The sequence below is a fragment of the Leptodactylus fuscus genome, chromosome 6 (genome assembly GCF_031893055.1).
Source record: "Leptodactylus fuscus isolate aLepFus1 chromosome 6, aLepFus1.hap2, whole genome shotgun sequence".
In the NCBI taxonomy this organism is placed as follows: Eukaryota; Metazoa; Chordata; class Amphibia; order Anura; family Leptodactylidae; genus Leptodactylus; species Leptodactylus fuscus.
Window position 1 is genome coordinate 19,054,534 of NC_134270.1, and position 19,056 is coordinate 19,073,589.

General features: G+C 44.5%; 1 pseudogene; it reads left to right on the forward strand.

The window, feature by feature from the left end:
* The first annotated feature begins 5,738 nt into the window (after positions 1–5,738).
* LOC142209938 (uncharacterized) lies at positions 5,739–13,957 on the forward strand (annotated as a pseudogene).
* Positions 13,958–19,056: the final 5,099 nt, after the last annotated feature.

The window sequence follows — 19,056 nt, forward strand, 5'->3', positions numbered from 1 at the left end:
ACTCAGGGGGAGACAGAGAATTCAAAATTGTACAACATATCTCATGCAACACTGAGGGAGTCATTTACCATGCAACTTGCCCATGTGGATTCATTTATATTGGAATGACCACTAGGGCACTTAAAATTAGGGTACTTGAACATGTTGGCAAAATTGTGGCTTCGGCACGTGCAAGGGAGTTCGAAAAATTGCAGCCTGTACCCAGGCATTTTCGGGACTTCCACCAGAGTGATCCTCGAGGATTTAAATTCCGAGGGATTGACAGAGTCCATTTGGGGAGTAGAGGTGGGGATTTACGGAAAGCGCTTTTGCGTAAGGAAACACGCTGGATAGTTGAATTGAATATATCTACTCCAGCAGGTCTCAATGAAATGGTTAGTTTTAAGCCCTTTTTGTGATTTCTATCGCGGTTTTTTATTGTGCATGTTTTATTTTTATGTATGTTTTGTGTGTATCTGTATATTGATTGTTATTGTCTTTGTAGATTTGCGTATATGAGAAGTTCCATTGGTTACCTGCTTTCCTGGTCCGGTGGTTGTCGGTGCCAATTCCGCTGCCTTGGTGTTTTGGATCTTTGTTGGTGTCATCTCTGCTGAGTTCTATTATTTTTTGAATATAAACAGAATTGGAGCACATCTGGGATAGGAGCATATTGAAATGCATTGGACATTTTATTACTTACCTGTTGTCCTGGTCCGATGGCTGTCGACGTTGATTTTGTGACTACCGAAGCTTGGACTTTATTGGCGCCATTCCTGCTGGGTTTTAAATTGAGTACAATAAAAAATTAGATTTGTATATTAAACGTGGACATTTATGTATAATTGTATTTGTGGTATTTATTTATTTAGTTATCAGTTATTTATGTGTTGTTATTTATTAATTATTATTTATCATTATTTATTTATTTATTATTTTTTATTTATTTTATTTATTTATTTTTTCATTTTTTATTATTTATTTATATATTCATTATTGTTTTTTATTTATTTTTTATTTTATTTATTTTTTATTTATTTTTTTATTTATTAGCACTTCTTAGCACTTTTATTCACTTTATTATTATCATTATTTTATATATATTAAATAGCACTTTATATTATTGTTTCAACACATTAGGGTACACATATATGTTATTTTACACTATTTATATTTAATTTAATTATATTAGTTTTGTTAAAAATTTAATATGAATTTATTCACTAATTAGGTATTTACTATTAAATATTGAATATATGTAATGAATTTTTGGTATTTGGTATTTGTATTTCACATATCATTTCACTTTATGTTTAGTTTTTTGTTCTCAGTGTATTATATATATTTTTTCATTTTTGTAAATTTATTCTATTTATTTATGCCCTTATGCGTTATGCATTGAACGTAACTATATTCATTCATTGTCTTTGTACCCCAGCTATTTTTGCCTGTGCGGCGGTTCGTCTCTGTGGCCGCTTATATGTGATATATGAGGCAGGCGCGTGTACGCGTGCGCGTCTGGCCAAACTTTATTAATACAACTTTGGAGCACAATGACGTCATCGCGCTACGCGTACGTGATGACGTCATCTGTGACTCGCGGTCATGCGCAGTTGACGACCAGCCGGATTAGGGAAGGAGGGACGAATGGAGCTCCGTTGAGCAGGTGATCCTTATTATCTATATGTATTCTTGGTTATATATACCGCGCCTTGGTCTATGGTTATTCAGCCTCCTGACGAAGCCGAGTGAAGGCGAAACGCGCGTCAGGCGTTTCCCATGGTCCTACCAGTCTCTGACTGAGTCCCCTGTGTTATTTTCTCCATTTATATAGTGGTACCTACAGAGAATATGTCTACACCTACGGGTATGTATTAAGGTGACCCTATTTGGGGTGCCTCTTTTCTTGTGAGGACATGTGTATTCTAGTCCCCTAGCCTATGATCGGTGTGTAATATTAAGTATCTAATTGGGGATTATATTCCTCTTTTTGTGATTCTTGTTCTTGCACTTTTATATATCATGTTTGGGGTCTGACTCAGCCTTTGACTGGTGGGAGGGTTTTTGGTATTCTTCCGCTACTCTATGGGGAAATTTATCTTTTTCCCTATGTGTGTCTCCCTTGTTTGTTGATGTACTGTTTTATGTGATATTTATTAATAAAGTTATGTCATTTTTATATTCTGTGTCTCTAGTTGTTTGAAAGGTATACTGTTAGATAAAATAAGTAAATGAAAAAGAAATTAATACATCGCAAAAAGGCCTGTAATATACCCCCTTCAGTGCACAACGGCAAATAAGCCACTTATTTTTTCCTTACTAATAAACGCCAAGAAAACGCATAAGAACAGATAACTGCAGAGATTACTGGATAACAATCCTAGAGCTGTGTGTGTGTATATAAAATAAGATAAGATAATCCCACAGTGGGGAAATTTCAGCATGTTACAGCAGCATAGTAATACAGATACAGGATAATACACAGTAATATATTACGGCCGTAGACACAGATAAGCTGAGAAGAGAAGATATACTAGGAGTCCATAGCAGCTAAAGAACAGAAGAGAAAGAAGGAAGACTTCATAGTCATAATCATTAGTTCTCTGTGCGCAGTGATCTTCGCTTGGTCTGATGTAGATTATACAGCCTGGTCGCGGTTGGAAGGAAGGACTTGCCATAGCTCCTTCTCACACTTGGGGTGAAGCAGACATCTGGTATAGAGCCGTGTGTGTATAACATCCGGTATAGAGCCGTGTGTGTATAACATCCGGTATAGAGCCGTGTGTGTATAACATCCGGTATAGAGCCGTGTGTATAACATCCGGTATAGAGCCGTGTCTGTATATAACATACAGTATAGAGCCGTGTCTGTATATAACATACAGTATAGAGCCGTGTGTGTATATAACATCCGGTATAGAGCCGTGTGTGTATAACATCCGGTATAAAGCCGTGTGCGTGTATAACATCCGGTATAGAGCAGTGTGTGTATATAACATCCGGTATAAAGCCGTGTGCGTGTATATAACATCCGGTATAGAGCTGTGTGTGCGTATAACATCCGGTATAAAGCCGTGTGTGTATATAACATCCGGTATAAAGCCGTGTGTGTATATAACATCCGGTATAGAGCTGCGTGTATATAACATGCGGTGCGGAGATATATAGAACAGGCAGCACAGATGTGTTCTCGGAGGCTCATGAAATAACCATAGCTGGGAACCTGACTCCTCCCTCACATGTGACTGATCACATGATCATGACATCATCACAGGTCTTTTAGCTCCTCCAGCAGCAGCCTGAAGTCTGACTCCTCCCACACATGTGACTGGTCATGACATCATCACAGGTCCTTTGTCCTGTATTATTCCACCTCTCCCAGATACCCTTATAGCATACAGCTGTACAGGAGGAGGTATGTGTGTGTGTGCGGGGGTGTGTGTATATAAATATATATGTGTATAGTCACCGTCACTGTCTGTCAGCATCACCGGGGGAACATGTACCATTAACCCCTTCATTACCACCTCTCTGACCCGGGGTGGCCTCTCGGACAGTATTGACACCAGGAGGGCGGGGCCGGTAATAATAATTGGTGGTCCAGGGATTTCTCCCTCCCTGATTGGTCAGGCTGTGTGTCAGTCTTCCAGCCTGGCCAATCAGAAGTGTCAGGGGCTGAGAGGACAGAGCTGCAGTGTGGCTGTCAGTGTCCAGCCCAGGACATTGCAGGCTCAGATCCTGGAGCTGTTCTATCTGCTGGAGCCTGGAGTAAGTGGTGTGCAGGGGATGCCATATCAGCCGGGTGATGGGATAGGGGAAGATGCCGGATAGAAATCACTTGGGTTTTCTGATTCCCCCTATAGTGAATATAAGATATAATCTATCTGGTATTTCTCTGTCTCTGCCTAGCACTGTCTGTACTGAGCAATCTCCTCTCCTCGTATCTCTCTCCACAGCCCTTCCCTACTGACTAGCTTCAAGGATGTCCTTAAAGAGGACTTTTCCCCATCTCCATGTCTTTGCATCTTTCAATAGGAGCTTCTCCACGGAGACTGTGGTGGTTGGACTTTTTCTCTACCCCCCACCATTCCTGAGCAATCTATGTTGTTAGTTCCAGCATCCACTTTGGTAATTCAGCTCTCGACTGTCAGGTGGGCGGTTTTGGGCTGGAGCAGATAGTCTGGGACCGCCCACCTGACAGTACAGAACCTAATTAGGATATTGGGTTGCTCAAGAAAAAAAATTCATAGGTACCAAAAGAAGTGGAGATGGGGGTGGTGGAAGGTGACCTTTAAACTCCACAGTCCTGGTTCTTCACATTTTGAAACAAAATACTGTAACATTCTTCGTAACTTACACTTCTTCTGGATCCACATCTGACTTTAGGTATTCATCAATATGGAAACCCTATCAGTCTTTATACAGTCAATCAGTATGGTAATGATGAATGTATAAATGTCACCTGTCCAATCAGAAGAAGGGAACAACAATGAGACTGGGAATACAACTTGTTTTCCCAGAAGGTATCGTGGAGCCATGTGATGTATAAAAGTGACCACAACTGGTTTTAGTGACTGTATAAAGACTGTTGACATTGCACGTTCAGTTCTCTATTGTTTAGAAACTACAAAAAGATCTATACTTGTCCAAACCTAGTTATATGACCTGCTCCATTACATTACTGCTTAAAGCTAAGACAAAGTCATTGTAATTTTTTACATGGAATTTTTTTAGGATTTTACATTGACTCATCTTCTTTCCATTTAGGCCACTACAGTATAGAATCTCCTGAGTAGATGTCTTTGATATAAGATCATTTTCCTGATTGGCCCATCAAAGATGGATAGAGAGAAAGACAAGATGGCAGAAAGTATAATAACCCTCACCCTAGAGATCCTGCACCAGCTTACTGGAGAGGTGAGAGATTCTGATGATGTCACATTACATCATTCTTATCTATAGTAATAACAGATTATATGACTGGAGAGGTGAGGGACTCTGGGAATGGATGGAGTGAGATTTATTAATGTGTCTCTCCATAACCAGGATTACACAGTAGTGAAGAAGACCTCTAGTGGGCGCTGTCAGGCTCCTGTATCTGAAGGATGGGGGAGAACCCTGAGCCCAATCCCGTGGCCTCCACTTCACTCCCTGATACATGAGGAGATCAATAGACAGAAGATCCTAGAACTCACCAACAAGATCATTGAGCTGCTGACTGGAGAGGTGACACTGCTGGGAATGCTGGGACATTATACAGGAGCGCTATGAAGGGATCTGGTGATGACTGTATCATTGTGTTGTCAGGTTCCTATAAGGTGTCAGGATGTCACTGTCTATTTCTCCATGGAGGAGTGGGAGTATTTAGAAGGACACAAAGATGTGTACAAGGAGGTGATGATGGAGGATCAGCAGTCCCTCACATCAGCAGGTAATAGACATGACTAAATACACACGGCCTCTCATTATCTTTATGGAAAGAATGAATTCAGTCCCTGTATGTGTTTCCTCCAGTTCCATCCAGTAAGAGAACATCACCGGAGAGATGTCCCAGTCCTCTTCTACCACAGGACTGTAAGGAAGAAAATGTCCTCCAGGATGATCAGGTAGATGGAGATAAGGTGACATGAAATCTTCCTCTGCCCTGTAGAAGGGCTGTGAAGGTCTCGATGTTTTCTACTTGTGTAATGAGAAAGGTGGAGATGGCAGGATAAAGCTGACCATAGACATGACATGTTGTCTGGATCTTCTCACAGTTTTCTGGCTATGGAGGCTGCTGGATGAACAGTGGAGGAACGGAGAGATGTCCCAGTCCTCTTCTATTACAGGATTGCAAGGAAGAAGATGACTCCCAGGATGATCAGGTAGATGACAACATGGTGGATTTATCCAGGAGACCTGCAGCTATTTGGTCAGATGACTCCTGCTGTCACTTTTGGTGGTCATGATGATGAATGATCTTTTCTTCTCCTATAAAACATCCCACGTGACTTCTCCATCCGTCTGGTGACTTTTACAATATTTCATTCACAGCTTTTGTATCCGGGTGAAGATCTGAACATTATTAATGCTCCGGAGACATATGTGAGGGGTGATGAGGAGGAGATTCCTACAGGTGACCACCCGGGTGAGTAGTCACCACTAAGTACACAATAATCACTGATTCTCCTCATTCTCCAGCTACAAATCATGTGATGCTTTTCTTAATGTGATTCCATTACATTGTGCATTTACAAACCTATATCAATATAAACTTACCCCTGCAATATGGGCATGAAATAATTCTAGGTACATGAGGCCTATTACTTTCTGCTCTCACAAGGGATAAGTAAAAAGCATTTGCCTGTTTTTAGAACCTGTATCAAATAACCAGTGGTCATTGACCTATAATTCTATATATCAGTGCCTGTGGGTGGCCTAGAGACCAGTATAACAATAAGTAGTTCACTATACAATACTTGCAAACCGTTTATCTAAAAACTTAACGTTTAATTAAGTTGATTAACAACACTAAAGTGCAATAAAACACATCCGGTGATAGAAACCAAAATATAATGTTTCCAGAGGACACAGCGGTAACCCATCGGATGATGGAAAAGGATGAAAGACTATCTATGCTGTACAATGGCAGTCATATTGGAAACTGGATATCATTCTCAACCAAAAAACAATACCCTGGATCCAGGGCTCTGTGTATGTCCTTCATACACATGCAGAAGAAAAACCATTGACTATAATAACCACATGACATGTTTTTCTATTTGACCTAGCCAGCTAAAATGCGGCAACTCAGTGGCTCAGTGGTTAGCACTGCAGCCCTACAGAGCTGGAGTCCTGGGCTCAAATCCCGCCAGGAACAACATCTGTAAGGAGTTTGTATGTTCCCCCTGTGATTGCGTGGATTTCCTCCCATTCTACAAAGACATACTGATGGGAAAAAAATTGTGGGTTATATAGATAACCTGTTTCCCTTAGTCCAAACAGCGGTACAACAGATGGGGTATTCCTACCCCTGTGCGTGGTTTAGGACAGGTGGAATTTTAATTAATTAATTAAATTCAAGACTGACCCCCTCCTATAAGAAGGTAAGAGGAACCTCCTCCCCTTGTGTTAGATATAAAGAAATCCTGAAAAAATAAATATTTAATAGGGAGGGAGTCTTGTGCCACTGTTTGGACTAAGGGAAACAGGTTATCTATATAACCCATGATTCCCCCACGTCCAAACCGCGGCACAACAGATGGGGATGTAGCGAGATAACCTCTAGGGAGGGCTCCCTCAGCACACAGATGATAAAACTGTTTGGCCGAAGGCAGTAGCCTCTGGCCTTTGAAGGTCTAGACGGTAATGTTTTACAAAGATACTGTGGCAGCCGCACAAATATGCTCCAAAGACACCGCATGTTTCTCTGCACAGGAGGTGGACATTGCCCTGGTGGAATGGGCTTTAATAAATTCAGGGGGAGTAAGCCCCTGATAGATGAAAGATAGCCTTATCGCCTCCTTGATCCACCTGGCTAGTGTGGGTTTTGAGGCTTTCAATCCCTTGGAGCGCCCAAAAAAGGAAACCAGCAGGTTCTCTTCCCTTCTGAAACTGCTTGTCCGCTCTAGATAGATACGTAAGCACCTTACAATGTCTAGAGTGTGCCACTTCTCCTCCTCAGGAGAGGATGGAAAAGAGAAAAACACAGGCAGGGAGATGACCTGATTTAAATTGGCATAAGAAGGGACTTTAGGTAAAAACCCCAGTAAAAACCTCAATTGGGCCCGGTCAGGATAAAAAACTGTGTAGGGCTCATTGGCTGACAGAGCTTGCAGTTCCCCCACACGTTTAGCTGAGGTGATAGCTAACAGAAAAGACACCTTCAGGGTCATGAATTTAAAGTCCACTTCTTGCATCGGTTCAAAGTCCTGATAGGACAGTGGAAAGGTCCCACTGAGGGACTGGCGACCTTATAGAAGGTCTTAATCTAGTTGCCCCCTTAAGGAACCGGGATATGAAGGTGTCCTGGGTTAAACACCTGTTCAGACAGGCTGATAAGGCAGCTACGTGCACTTTCAATGTGGCCGGTGTAAGGCCTTTATCCAAGCCATCCTGCAGGAATTCCAAAATGGTCTGTATAGAAGGGCTATCCTGTGATACCCGTTTCCCTGTACACCAGGTCTTGAAGATATTGAAGATCCTGCGGTAAGCCTGGTTAGTGGCTGGAGCTCTAGAATGAGCTATGGTATTCCTGATGGCTGTGGGTAGCAATTCTAGTCCAGGTATGGACCGGTCAACTTGTCAAGTTGAATCTGTTGAGGTCTTGGCATACTCTGGCACCCTGAGTGACCAGGTTGTGCCGAGGGGGGAGCGTCCAATATATCCCTCGACTCATCTGAATGAGCTGGGTAAACCATGCCCTCTTTGGCCAGAATGGGATGATTGCAATCACTGATGCCTTCTCCTGTCTGACTTTCATCAATACCCTTGGTATCATGGAAAGCGGAGGGAAGATGTACGCCAGCCTGAACCTCCATGGAATCGACAGGGCATCCACTGCCAGGGGATCGTCCTCCCGATAGAGGGAGCAAAATTTCTCCACCTTGGCATTGTATTTAGTGGCCATTAGGTCCACTTCTCGAATTCCCCACATGTCGGTTATTTGGTGAAATACCTCTTTGTTCAGGGACCACTCGCCTGACACCGTCAGACCCCGGCTCAACTGGTCTGCTATAACATTCAAGGCTCCCTTGATGTGAACTGCCGTGAGATGGGTAAGATTCTTCTCTGCCCAGGAGAAAATGAGATCTGTCTCTCTCAGAAGGGCGAGTGACCGGGTACCTCCCTGCTTGTTCAGGTAGAGGACTGCGGTTTAATTGTCTGAGCGTATCTTCACTGCCCTGCCCCGAAGGGAGGGGGCAAAATATAGCAGTGCTAGGTAGATGGCTCTGATTTCGCACCTGGAAGACCTGGTCCTTTCTGACCGACTCCAAATCCCTTTTGCATACATCTCGCCTGGATGGGCTCCCCAACCGGTAAGAGATGCATCCGTTGTCAACAGGATCCAGACCAGCTGGACCGTGGACCTTCCATCCTTTAGATGGGTCCACCATCTGAGTGATTGACGGGAATTGAGGGATAGATGGATACGTGAATCCAGACTCAGAGGGCTGCGGTTCCACTTCTTGAGGACCTCGCTCTGAAGACGGCACATATGCCATATTGCCCACGGGACTGCCTCCGCTGAGGCGGACATAAGACCCAGCACTCTCATGGCTGTTTGGATCGACACCTGGCGTCTGTTTGACAGCTAATCTGATCTTCTCCTTCATCTGATAAGGAAGAGACACTGTCATCTGGATAGAATCCAGTACGAACCCCAGAAATTTTTTCTTTGTAGAGGGTTCCACGTTTGACTTGCCCCAATTGATTATCCAGCCTAGGCTCTGTAAGAGAGTGGTGGTGACGTGCAGATGGCTTTTTAGCAACTCCTCTGAGTGCGCCTTTAGCAGCCAATCGTCCAGGTATGGGACTATAAATAGCCCTTGAAGTCTGAGACAGGCGGCGATCGGGGCTATGACTTTTGTGAAGACATAGGGTGCCGTGGTGATACCAAACGGTAGAGCCGCAAACTGGGAGTGACACAGCCGGCCGTGCATTAGAACGGCTATCCTCAGATATTTCCTGTGAGGAGGAAAAATGGGGATGTGCAGGTAGGCATCCTTGAGGTCCAAAGTAGCGAGAACGTCGCCGGGCTGGAGAAAGGTGATCACTGATTTTATTGTTTCCATCCGGAAGTGTAACTTGCGGATAAACCGGTTCAGAAACCTGAGGTCGATGATCATCCTCCAGCCCCCTGATGCTTTTGGCACCAGGAAGACTGGAGAATATACGCCTACGCCTCTCTCTGCCATCGGGACTGGTTCCAGGGCCTCTTTGTCTAGATATTCCTGAATCATTCCTTCCAGACTCGCTTGCTTTTGACTTGAAAAAGAACGGGTTGCGATATACCTGGCGGGGGGAAGAGACACGAAATCTATGTGATAACCGTGTTGAATTAGTTGTGGGACCCAAGGGTCCTGGATGTTCTGACGCCAGGCTGGAAAATACTTTTGTAGGCGCCCTCCGACAGGTGGGGATCTCTCCCTTGGAGGGGTACCATGGTTGTCAAAAGGAGGGCTTCTTTGGCCCCTCCGTGGAAAAACGGCGGCCAGACCCTCTGGACTGAAAGCCTGATCTCCTATACTGCGGCCTGGAAGACGATTGGCACTGGGAACCTTCCCTCGAGATGTTCCTGGTTTGCTTCCGTAGGACTGCGGCAGGGATTTCCCCTTACTGTCCGCCAACCCCTCCATAATCTCATCCAGCTGACTTCCGAACAGCCTTCCTGGTTCGAAAGGGAGGGCTCAGATGTACTTGGAAGCATTATCAACCTTCCATGGTTTTAACCAGAGCAGTCTTCTGGCCGCAGCCGATAAAGCCATCCCCTTGGCGGCCACCTTCACCTGGTACGTGGCAGCTTCAGTCAGGAACTCCATAGCCAGAGACAAAGAAGAAAAGGATTTCAGGAGGTCGTCTCGAGGGACTCCGTCATCAAGGTCTCTCTGCAATCTCGCCGGATTAGCTTGTAGATGGTTGCAGACCTCAGAGGAGGCTATACCAATGGAGGCCTGAGAGACCGCAGCTGTGTGAATGCGCCTCAAGATGCATTTGACGCTTCTGTCCATGGCGTCCGGCAGGTTTGATCCATCCTCCGATGGAACTACAGTGCGCCGAGACAGTTTAGCTACAGCAAAGTTACCTTTGGTGGTGACATCCAGCTGGTTTGAGCACTTTCCTCCAGGGGAAACATTAGCTTAAATCTTTTTGATTGGAAGAATGTCTTCTCAGGACGCTTCCATTCCTCTTTCATAGCTTTGGCCAGGGCGGGCTCCACTTGGAAGGTCCTGGACCTTCTATAGGTGGAGTCTGCGGCTTCCCCCTCGTCAACATCACGCCCGCCTGGGTGGATGGACCTGAGGAGTTTTGACATTTTCTCCACGGGAAAAGAGGTTCTGGGAGTGTCAGAATCTTCGTCAGAAGAGGCATCCACGGTATTAGAACCTTCCTCCGAAGGATATGATAAAGGCCGTGGTTCTCTGCGAGGTTTTTTGGCAGAGCTGACAAAGGCCTACTTCATCTCCAGCATGGAATCAGTGACAAATTCCTTTACCCACGTGACCATGTCGCGGAGAGCGGGTTCTTCAGGCGGAGGGGCACGACACTGGCGACATCTGTTAAATTCGTACCCATCAGGGAGTGGGATGTCGCAATCTCTGCAAACAAGATGCCTGCGTTTAGATGACCCTTTGCGCCTGGGAGGTTCGTCCTCTTTGGGAGAGGAAGTCATCTGCAGAAAGAGAGAAAACATAAACTAAGTATTTCAAGAAACAAACACCATAGCCTAGCTAGGGTTAAATAGTACTGTAGTGAACAAGCGCAAGTCCTTAGAACAAGGCAACACACTAAGTACGCTAGGAGCACATGAACTATGGGAAGAATATGCAAATCCGCCTTCCATGATGTAATTAGGAAGACAGTTGCTGCCTCATTGTTGCAAACCAATAGAGGGCACTCACTGGAATGTGCAAGCCTGTCTTAAGACAGGATTCCAGTGAAATAACCCAATAATGGCTGCTCCCTTTAGCCTCATGCCCGACCTTCCAAGAGGCCTTTGTTTAGCAATGACGCTGGGATTATTACCAGGTTATAGTCTCTCAATCGAGGACAGCTGTTTCGATCTGGTTGGATCTCATCAGCCCGATGTAGAGAGGACTATAACCTGGTAGAGGTGAGAGGCTTAGACAGGGTTCGGGGGATATTGTCACTCCTTAGGGAGAGACCACCATATAGGTGTGTGGAGACTTGTTAAGCCTTTAGCACTCCACTTTGCAAGGCCTCTTGGAAGGTCGGGCATGAGGCTAAAGGGAGCAGCCATTATTGGGTTATTTCACTGGAATCCTGTCTTAAGACAGGCTTGCACATTCCAGTGAGCGCCCTCTATTGGTTTGCAACAATGAGGCAGCAACTGTCTTCCTAATTACATCATGGAAGGCGGATTTGCATATTCTTCCCATAGTTCCTTGCAAAGTGGAGTGCTAAAGGCTTAACAAGTCTCCACACACCTATATGGTGGTCTCTCCCTAAGGAGTGACAATATCCCTAGGAGCACATGGACATTTTTTTTCCTATCAGCATATCTTTGTAGAATGGGAGGAAGTCCATGCAAATACGGGGAGAACATACAAACTACTTGCAGATGTTGTTCCTGGTGGGATTCGAACCCAGGACTCCAGCGCTGCAAGGCTGCAGTGAAAACTGTTACCTCTTCTTATCATCCATCTACACATAACTTTATACCTTTTGCTGTCACTTTCACATTACTAAGCCTATGTTTGTGTTAGAGAGTTACAAAGACCTAAGGAGTTCAAGATAGGTACGCTCATGTCTACCTCCATCTTAACTGCTGAGCTGAAATGCATGTAGTCAGGGAGTGTGTGAAACGGACACCACGTAATAGCACTGACTCACAGGAGACTTTATGGTTCTCCACTGAACATTTCACTAGAAGAGAGAGGTGACAAGAGCAGTGACACATGAACCTTGGAATATGGTGGCTGCAAGATGGAAGAGGGGAACAGCCTGGTGGCCAAACATCATCATCTACTGGTCCTCGCTCTGAGGTCTACTGATAGATGGTCATCTGCTGTCACTAATGTTGTCAATGTTGTTTTAAAAATAATAAAATCAGTTTTCTTCTTAGCAGATGACTGTACCTGGAGGTCAGAGGAACATCTCATATCTTCAGATTATAAAACAGAAGATGGTGGTATCACACAAGATACATACGAAGAACATGTTATTATCCAAAATATGCCCTCAGCCCTCCTCAGCAAAGATCTATCATCTGATCCTTCTATGCTGGTCCTATCTTCTGATTTATTGCAAAATGAAAGCCTCAAAAGGAGTGTTATACATCAAAGAAGTCACATGGAGGAGAAACCATTTTTATGTTTACAGTGTGGGAAATGTTTTAACCAGAAATCGGCCCTTGTTATACATCAGAGAATTCACACAGGGGAGAAGCCATTTTCTTGTACACAATGTGGGAAATGTTTTAGCCAGAAATCAGCTCTTGTTATACACCAGAGAACTCACACAGGGGAGAAGCCATATTCATGCTCACAATGTGGGAAATGTTTTACAAATAAATCCCATCTTGTTAAACATGACAGAATTCACACGGGAGAGAAACCATTCCCGTGTTCAGAATGTGGGAAACGTTTTAGAGACAAATCAAATCTTCTTAAACATGAGAGAATTCACACAGGGGAGAAGCCATTTTCATGCTCAGAATGTGGGAAATGTTTTACAAGTAAACCACAACTTGTTAAACATGAGATAATTCACACAAAGCAGCAACTATTTTCGTGTTCAGAATGTGGAAAGTGTTTTAGCCAGAAATCAGATCTTGTCAGACATTTCAGAAGTCACACAGAGGAGCAGGAAACATTTTCATGTTCAGAATATGGAAAAGGTCATATCTCTAAAGCGCATCAACGAACGCAAACAGAGAAGTTGTATCCATGTTCCGAATGTGGGAAATGTTTTACAAATAAATCACATCTTGTGAAACATGAGAGAACTCATATGGGGGAGAAACCGTTCTCATGTTCAGAATGTTGGAAATGTTTTAGCCAGAAATCAGATCTAGTTACACATCAAAGAATTCACACAGGGGAGAAGCCCTTCCAATGTCCACAATGTGGGAAATGTTTTAGCAAGAAGTCAAATCTTGTTCGACATCATCGAATTCACACAGGAGAGAAGCCATTTTTGTGTTCAGAATGTGGGAAATACTTTAACCAGAGATCAGATCTTGTTATACATCTCAGAATTCACACAAAGGAGAAACCATTTTCATTTTGAGAGTGAAGGAATTTTTTTTTTTAGCTAGAAATCAGATCTTCCTGTATATCAGAGAAGTTGTATTATATTAGTATTATTAGTAGTATTTATTATTTAATTAATATTTTTGTTTTATACCCTGCAATGCTATTACTCTCCAAGCATCTAGGCCTTGAACTCTTCTAATAAAGTCACCATAACAACTTCCCTTGGCAGAAGGGATGCTACGTAGTCTAAGAATCTCATGTTTCATATGACACCAAAACCACAGTTCTAGGTTTTATAATGCCTTCGATATACCAGTTTGACGTGACCCTCTGCAGTTGTTCTCTATTATACCTATTCTCAGAGTGAAGAAGCGGTAAGACGATTTTCTCTGGCAATAGAGAAACGGGAAAGAACAATTAAGGGACATTAAATGGATTTCAAGGACAGGAGCTAAAATCCATTAATAAAATATATTTATAACTTTTATTAATGACTCAAAAGTTGTTTGAAAAGATTAGGTTTGCTACCTCTGTACCCGTATGCTGAGTCTCTGGTGTCCAAGCAAATTTAACAATTTTTTTGGAATTGAGTAATCGATGCAATGATTGTGGAGCAAGTTTGAATTAACTTTTTTGTAGAACGTAGAACAAAACCAATAAAACTCAATTTTCTTTTCATTTTTATTATGGTTGGTTAAGCAACAACATCCTTGATGTTTACAAGGTTCCATACTGGTGGAGTTTCTGGGGCTATAATTTCCCAAAAAATGTAATTTTTGTAAAAATTTTGATTTTCTAAGTTCAATCTACAGTTTCAAAAGTATTTATCGTATAACAGTACAAAAAAGTACACATTGTACAGGTAGAAAAAGGACAATAATGTAAACTGTAAATAATTCAAAATGTACAAAGAATTATACAATTAGAAATAATGTAAACCCAGATCTATTAACCCAAAGAAACCAGACCTTATCAAAATAAGGGCGGGACATGGAGATAATGGCATTGATTTTTCTCATGGAGCATCATTGTGTCTACACAGCCAATGACCTCTGTCAAAGAATGAAAGATTATGAATGATAATCTGATTTCCTTTAGCCCAAACAGCAGCACAAATGGAGTATTCCTGCCCCTATGAGCTGTTCGGACAGGTGGAACTTTTAATTTAATAGGCTACGACTAAGAGGTTTTTTACTACCTCGAAACGCGTCAGCTGTTTCTTCCTTTCAATTGACATGGATGTCTTGTGATAACAAGAGTACCTGCATTTCACCCTGGATTTTAAGTCGATGTGAATAAAAGCTATGTTTTATGGAATTGGAGTGCAGCTGGAATCCTTTTATCCGATATTCAACTTTGAACTCGTCCCACGGCCGATGGGCTTTATTCACATGCATCACCCATTTCTGGATTAAGCATTGATACTGGACCCAGTTGGACTTTATTCACTAGTAGAAGTTTCAAGTAAGTGGGCTGTAAATCCTCCCTTCCCTCAATCCGTCTTGTTGGAACTTTTAATTACCTAACAGCTTTGACCCCTATAAGAGGCCGGAAGACCAACTCCCCCTTGTGTTAGTAGCAAGTATAAAGTACCACGTATATTTCACAGAAATTATACAAAGTAATACAACCTAGTACAAAATACAGCATAGGGAGGGAGCCTTGTGCTGCTGTTTGGGCTAAGGGAAAACAGATTATCATTCATAATCTTTCATTCCGCTACTCCCAACAGCAGCACAACTGGGGATTTAGCAAGTATAGCTTTTACCCTAGGGTGGGTGATCCTGGCAGGCTGATGCCAACACAGAGTGTCCAAATGATGTAGACTCCGTCATCCGCCAATCCAGTCCATAATGCTTGGCGAATGTTAGATGCAAACTCCAGGAAGCCGCGGCACATATCTAATCCAAGGAAAGGGATCGCTTTTTGGCCCAAGATGTTGCCACTGCACGGGTGGCATGGGCATGGACATGGACAAAGTCTGGTACCGGAAGATCTTGAGCACGTAGGGAGCAGATGATGGTCTCCTTGATCCATCTTGACAGAGTTGGTTTGGATGCTCTGGCACCTCTACTCTGGCCAAACACGTTGACTAGCAAGATCTCTGATCTCCGGAAGGGCGCAGTGTGCTCCAAGTACATCCGTAATGCTCTCATCACGTCCAACTTGTGCATCTTCTCCTCCCACTCAGAGGTGGGAGAGGGAAAAAAGACTGGTAAGACAATTATCTGGTTGATATTCTGAAGAGTGGGTACCTTTGGCAAGAATCCTGGGATGAACCTCAGCTGTACTCTTTCTGGAAAGAAGGTTATAAAGGGTTCAGAGGCCGCTAGGGCCTGTAACTCACCAACCCTTTTGGCGGAGGTTATTGCCAGCAGGAAAGTTACTTTGTATGACAGGTACTTCCAATCCACTTCAGATAGGAGTTCGAAGGGAGGAGCACAGAGCCCCTGTAGAACCGCCGCTAGGTCCGAGGTAGGGACACACTTGTTTGCGGAGCATAGTAGCCCCTCTTAGGAATTGTTTGATAAGAGGATCTTGTCATAACCTGGTCTCCAGGAGAGCAGACAGAGCTGAAACTTGGACCTTCAGGATAGTGGGAGCTAGCCCCCTTTCTAGGCCGTCTTGAAGGAATTCCAAGACTGAATTTCTGTTAGGGTCGCGCTGTTTACCTGTGCACCAACTCTGGAATATCCGGCGATCATTTGGTAGCACTGATTAGTTGATTCTGCTCTTGAATGTGCTAGGGTCCTTAGCACTCCCTGGGACAATCCTCCTTCTCCGTATACGGCATTGTTAACCTCCAGGCAGTGAGGTTGAACTTGTCCAGGCCCTGGCACGGCCGGCTGTTTAGAGTTACCAGGTTTCGGACTGTTGGAAGCCTCCAGTAGTTCCCCCGACTCATAAGGATGAGGTCGGTGAACCATGCCCTTTTTGGCCAGAACGGCATGATCACTATTGCCGAATTCTGGTCCTGCCTGAGTTTCGCCAATACCTTCGGAATCATCGGAATGGGAGGAAAAACGTACACCAGTTTGAACCTCCAAGGTATTGACAGGGCATCCACCGCCAAAGGGTTGTCTTCCCGGTACAGGGAGAAAAACCTTTCTACTTTGGTGTTGTATTGGGTGGCCATCAGATCCACCTTGGGGAGACCCCACATCCTGGTGAGATGGTGAAAGATGTCTTGGTTTAGAGACCATTCTCCTGAGGTTGTCAAGCCTCTGCTGAGTTGATCCGCCAGGATGTTCAGACAACCTTGGATGTGTACTGCCGACATCTGGAGAAGATTCTGTTCTGCCCAGAGGAAGATCAAGTTGGTGACCTGCAGAAGAGAGGAGGACCTGGTTCCCCCTTGCTTGTTGATGCAATGGACTGCCGTCAGGTTGTATGTCCGTATCTTGACTGCTTTCCCCTGCAGAACAGGCGCAAATGTCAGAAGTACTCGGTGAACTGCCGTAAGCTCGTGCCAATTGGATGAGCGCATTCTCTCCGGATGGTTCCATGTACCTTGCTCCGGGGTCTCCCTCAGATGAGCTCCCCATCCTGTGAGGGAGGCATCTGTTGTCAACAGGGTTCAGGTGAACCTGGACGAGGACTGCCCATTGCGTAGATGGGACCACCAGGCTAGTGAGCGCCTGGTACTGATGGTTAACTGGATCGGCTTCTGTAGTCCCGAAGGACTGTGATTCCACACTCTCAAGATCTCATTCTGCAGTGGGCGCATGTGCCACAGGGCCCAGGGGACTGCTTCTATGGAGGCGGACATCAAGCCTAGGACTTTCATGACCGTCCTGATAGTGACCTTCCTGGTGACGGAGAGATGATGAACCACTCGAGCAATCTTTTCCTTGCGAGGAGAGGGCAGAGAGATCGTCATGCTGAGAGAGTCTAAAATTAAACCCAGGAACTGGATTCGTGTAGATGGAATCAGGACTGACTTTTGCCAGTTTATTAGCCAGCCCAGCTGGCTTAGCAAAGTTACTATGGTCTGTACCTGCGTGGTGAGGACCTCCTTTGACTGAGCCTTGAGAACCCAGTCGTCCAGATATGGGACTATGAAGATCCCTTGGAGGCGCAGGGTGGTAGCGACTGGAGCTATCACCTTTGTGAAGGTGTGGGGGGCTGATGATATGCTGAATGGGAGTGCGGTGAATTGAAGGTGCAGTAGTCTTCCCTCTACGTATATTGCCACTCTTAGAAATTTCCTGTGTGCGGGAAAGATAGGTACGTGGAGGTATGCATCCCTTAGGTCCAGGGGGACGAAGTGATCTCAGGGCTGTAGAAAGGGTAGCACAGACTTGATGGTTTCCATGTGGAAACGTACCTTGTGGATGAACTGATTCAGGTACCTGAGATCAATAATCATTCACCATCCGCCTGAAGTCTTGGGTACCAGGAAAACCGGAGAGTAGACACCTTGGCCTTGTTCCGCTCGAGGAAGAGGTTCCAATGCTGCTTTGCCCACGTATTATTGGACGGATTTCTCCAGATGAAGTTGTTTGGGGCCCTGAAAAGGGCGAGTTGTTACAAATCTGTCTACAGGAGGAGATGTGAAGACTATCCTGTAGCCGTCCTGCACTGTTTGAATGACCCAGGGATCCCGGACATCTCCACTCTCCCTCCATGGTCCGGATTAGATCCGAGTTGCCTTTGAAGGTCTTCGACCTGTGGCTCGGCCCCTCGCCAGCCTCTCGATCTCTAGGCCTGATAATTTTAAATAGCTTAGGCATCCTCTCTATTGGGAAAATTTCCTTCTCTGCATCCTCCGGATCCTCGGAGGAAGAATCCACCTCTCTGATCTGAAGCTTCTCCAGGGGGGGAAGAGAGGGCTCAGTTGACTACAGGCAGGGCCTCTTCGCCAGGTGGGAAACAGTGTCTTCCACCTTTCTCATGAAATGCGACACAAAGTCTTTGACCCACGACACTACCTCTCGGATGGGGGTGGCTTCAGAGGGAGGAGCTCTGCACCCCTGGCAAAACCTGTATTCACAAGAATCTGGTAGCGGGATCCTGCACTTGGCACAGGCCAGATGCTTCCTCTTTGACGCACTCTTTCTCCTAGGAGGAAGGGCGGAAGAGGATGAAGATGACATTCTAGGAAGATAAGAAACAGACAATCAATCTCCTTAAAATTAGCAGGTAACCCAGTCACTCCCTC